The sequence below is a fragment of the Octopus sinensis genome, linkage group LG2 (assembly GCF_006345805.1).
Source record: "Octopus sinensis linkage group LG2, ASM634580v1, whole genome shotgun sequence".
NCBI lineage: Eukaryota > Metazoa > Mollusca > Cephalopoda > Octopoda > Octopodidae > Octopus > Octopus sinensis.
In genome coordinates this window covers 138,047,111-138,052,110 of record NC_042998.1, presented here as the reverse complement: position 1 = coordinate 138,052,110, position 5,000 = coordinate 138,047,111, and the positions used below count along the sequence as shown (strand labels likewise).

At 37.7% G+C, this 5,000-nt stretch overlaps 1 protein-coding gene across 2 annotated transcripts in view; it reads left to right on the top strand.

Moving 5' to 3' along the window:
- LOC115225998 (homeobox protein orthopedia-like) overlaps window positions 1–5,000 on the top strand; it is a 68,892-nt gene that overhangs the window by 62,236 nt on the left and 1,656 nt on the right. The window lies entirely within an intron of this gene.

The following is a 5,000-nucleotide window of genomic DNA, read 5'->3' as shown; positions in this document are numbered from 1 at the left end:
AAAATTATTTGTTTTTACTTTGTTTGTGGAGGTCTGGATTCAAATAACCAAATCAGGGCATATCGACCAAAATTGCCTTTTTTGGTGCATTGCAGTTAAAAATGATTATCTGCAAGATCTCGCCAGTTTTCGATCAAAGATAACAACCATGATATCTTCAGAAGAATGTCCATCATGTTGCATCCAGCAATTGCTTCGAAAGGTTCCAGCCCAACATGTTCTGTTTGTGGTGAAGTTGGTCACACAGCCCGTTCTTCAGAACATAAGGTGTCTTCTTTGAGAAGAACAATCAAGAATCGAATCACTATATTACTGACTGGTCCATGTTACGCATATTTATTGTTAGGCATTGTTGCTTCAATATTTGTTGGTATGGTAGATTTCAATCCAGGAATTTGTTGGGAATATTTTCTTTTTGTTATCTCGTGTTTTGGCCCTTTTTCAATTTCGGCGTTAGCAAGGCAAAATCCTCCAAGTCGGAATCTGACCTTCCTAATCAGATTTTTACCCAATAAAATAGGCTAAATACCAAAAAAGTGCATTTAAGATCAATTATTTCAAGAAATTTATTAGGTTTTGAATCCATTTTGTTTTCTGTCTTTATACTTGTTTAATCACGTTGGTGGGGTCAATAACTACCGATTTTACCCAAATTTAGTTGGTTTTGATGTTTGGTACCCAAATTAGAATTATACTTTCTGTGTGGCCTTTGAACTGGTTTTTTTCCACAGTTTACATAAAATGTTGAGGATGTTAGCTCTTAATATGTCAAAATTTGTCATTTTTTTTTAAAAATCATCAAGTTTGAGGGGGTTTTACCAAAAATTTGATTGTTTTTTTCAAATTTCTCAAATTTATGTTGCCCTATGCACTCTAAGCTGTAGCTCGACTGAAAGACAATAAAAAATGCTTCTAAATAAGTTCAAACAGAGGTTCAAAATCTTTTTTATGAAAGAAAATATGTTCAGTCTTACGATACTAAAAAGAAACGCAAATTTCGTTAAATTGGCCGATTTTAAAGAGCTATAAAAATTGAACAATACATTATTTTAAACTCAGGTTTTTTGCTTTGTGATCTCTTGAGTTTAGAGAACCAGAAAATATGCATTTTAAACATCTGGGGGAAACTTCCAAAAATGACAAAGTGGTATGTGAAAAATAGTAAAGTTGAATAAGTAATTAATTAGGTGAGGGCGGGTATTTGGATTAAGGTCATCGTAAACGTTTATTTTACTCTTTTACTTGTTTCGGTCGTTGGATTGCGGTCACGCTGGGGTACAGCTTTGAAGAGCTTTGTCATTACCGAGGACGTAAACAAGTCAACACTGGTGGAGAAGCGGTGGATGGGGACAGACACAAAGACACGTACGTGCACACATATACAATGGGCTTGCATACTGTAAATAGGTGTGTGTGGTGTGTGTGTGTGTGTGTGTGTGTGTGTGTGTGTGTGTGTGAAGGCGCGTGGCTAGTGGTTAATGTATTCGGCTCACGATCGCAACGTCGTGGTATCAATTCCCGATGAGGCGTTGTGACCTTGAGCAAGATACTTTATTTCACGTTGCTCCGGTCCACTCAACAGGCAAAAATGAATAGTACCCGTATTTCAAAGGACCAGCCATATCACACTTTTTATCACACAGAATCTCCCTGAGAACTACGTTAAGGGTAAACGTGTCTGTGGAGTGCTCAGCCACTTGCCCGTTAATTTTCACGAGCAGACTGTTTGGTTGATCGGATCAACTGGAACCCTCGCCATCGAAACTGACGGAGTGCCAGTTTTACACACACACACACACACACACACACACACACACACATATATATATATATATATATATATAATATATATATTGCGTTGAGTCAAAAGTTTTGCAGTATTTTGGTAACTTATTTGCTGTATTCGTGAAGTTACAATAAAAGCAGTATAGCATTCAAAGTAGAGGCCATCGTGTTGCATCATCTGAAGCCACCTTTTTGCCAATTCTTTGATTCCAAGCTAGTACCAGTTCTTGTCCCTTCGAGAAAAGAACTCCTTCAATGAAGTTTCGACCTCCTTTTAGCTGATGAAGCATCGCGAGCGCAGGCGATCAATGGCAGGTATTTTTGCTGTACAGTGGTATACATCCGCTCCAGCTGTTCGGGGTGCAAGTTGGTGTCGATGGCTCGACCGTTTGGAACGAACTCGTAGTTCATTATCCCCTCATAATTCGACCAGACCTTGCGTTCGAAACACCTATGTTTAGCTACAGGTTCCGAAAGCTTGCTCTTGCTTAACCCTTCTCTATGCGCGTTCTCCCTCGGATATTGACGCTTCATCAACCAAGAGGTGGACGCTTCAGTGAGAGAGTTCTTAGCCTCAAAGGACAAGAACTGGTATCAACGTGTAATCAAAGAACTAACAGAGGCATAACTTCAAACGGTGCAACACAATGGCCTCTACTTAAATGCTAGGCTGCTTTTAACTTTACGAATTTTATCCGCCAAACAAGCTACGAAAATATATAGATAGATAGATAGATAGATAAATACACATGTATGTTTAGACATATACACGATATAATTAGATGCATATATGTATACATATATATATATACATATAAACACACACATGTATGTCTGTATATTAACACACATAATTAGGTGAACATATATATATATATATATATATATAGAGAGAGAGAGAGAGAGAGAGGTGCACACACGCATGTGTGTGCGCGTGTGTGCGTGCGTGCGTGTGTATGTGCGCGTGCGTGTGTATGTGCGCGTGCGTGTGCGTGTGTGTGTGTGTGTGTGTGCGCGCGTGAGTGTGTATGTGCGCGTGCGTGCGTGTGTTTGTGCGTACGCGCGTGTGTGCATGTATATATGTATGCGTGCATGCATGCATAATTATTGGATAGTCCCAGGAAGAAAGACAGCATCCATAATATCAATGACATTTTTCAAAGGCTCCAAGACTGGTGGGAGATAAAGATGAAGTAATTTTCAGGCCGAATATTTAAGTGAATTCGAACTCTTGCTATAATGCAGACTCCACTTAACACATCCATGGGACATTTGTCGTGGAAAAGGTCTTGTCTATTTCAATTTTATCACTTTAATCCTTCTATATATTGGTTTCAAGTTTTAATACAAAGCCAGCAGTTTCGAGGGAGGGGAAAGTGGACTACATCGACCCCAGGGCTCAGCTGGCATTTATTTTATCGACCCTGGAAGGATGAAAGGCAAAGTCGACCCCGGTTAAATTTGAATTCGGAGTGTAAAGACAAACGAAATGCCGCTAACGATTTTGCCAGCTCGCCGCCCTATTCTTCCATTGCTGTAGTTTTACTAATAACTTCACCTGTTATTATATTACGCATGCGTTTTGATCTGTAATTGCATATTCAAACGTCATTGTTATAGTTGTATTATTGTATTCTAAGGGATGGGTGGGTTATTTTACCAATAATAAATACATTGATTAAAATTACGATTATTAGTCCCTTATTTATTCTCTAATGAGTTGGTTATTAACATTAAAGCTGTCCGATACATCTGTAGTAAAGATCATAAACTAGGTTACATGAATTTAACGAACACCTTTGATACTAATGAATAAATAATTAAAGAGCAAATACTATTTGGTATTGGTGCGTATAGTTTTATTTTTTGGTTAGGGTTTTTGTTTTTTTGAAAGGGGCATAAGTTGACTCTCCCAAAATGTGGCGGGTTGGGGGGAGATAGGTAGGTAGAGGCGTAGTTGTACGGTAAGAAGTTTGTTTCTCAACGACATGGTTCCAGTTTCAGTCTCACTGAGTGGCACCTTTTACATTACTTATAGCCCCAGGCCGACAAAGCCTTGTGAGTAGATTTTGTAGATGGAAAGTGAAAAAAGCGTTTCCTCTGTGTCTTTGTGTGTGTGTGGTAGAGAAAATGGGACACGAGATGACAATGGAAAGACGGAAAAAAAAAACAGGAACAATCACACACAATGGATGCGGTTATGGTCAATTTTTCATTAGTTATCGGCCAAATATTATCACAGTTTCGACACTTATTGCTCAGTTGGGTAGCATCAGCAACATAAGCAACTGGAAGATAAATAAGTGAACTGATGCTATAACAGTGCTTGTCATAATTGTCGAGCGAATTTTCCGCGGCCAATGGTCAAATAATATTTTATGTAATCCAGTCTACGTTGTTGAGTTGAATATATGTGCGCGTGTGTACATGTGTAAGAAAAAGTCTGCCTCAGATTTAAACTGAGTTAGGCTGGCATAATTAGATGGAAACGTTTCTCTTCCATATCTGTTCTTGGCGGGACTATTTTATAGACATGTTCTTTTAGTTTAATTTTTCAAACATCACTCTGATAGAGAAAGAGCTGAGCTCCAACCTAGAATCGAGACTTTCTCATTAGCATTTAGACTACATCAATTAGGTTAATCATATATGCATGTATATTTCTCCTTTCTTTTATCATTAGAATTCTTTCTTGAAGGAAGGAGACGGTTTCTAATAAATAAACAAAATTCGATCGCTAGAATTAGGATTGAAAAAACAATAATGATTATATTTTGAACATTAGAAAAGTCTTGCATATTCTTACTGTTCCGCTTACAGATTGCATTTGTAAAAAGTGTGTTAGCCGGTCTCTTTTTTCGCTGAAACTCCTACATTAGTGCTCCAAGTACACTAATTGGTATACGTAAATGTGAATTTATCATAAGAATAGAGAAGTTGCAGGTTTAAAGCATTTATCCATAAATACCATAACTTCTCGCTGATTTTGGAAGAGACATTCTCATTTGCAGAAGACCGCTGTGACTATGTATAATTTTTTTCTTTTCTGCCTCAAATAAGTATATCAGAACTGTTTGTATGCATATAGATAGATAGATAGATGATAGATAGATAGATAGATAGATAGATAGATAGATAGATAGATAGATAGATAGATAGATAGATAGATAGATAGATAGATAGATAGATAGATAGATAGACAGGCAGGCAGGCGG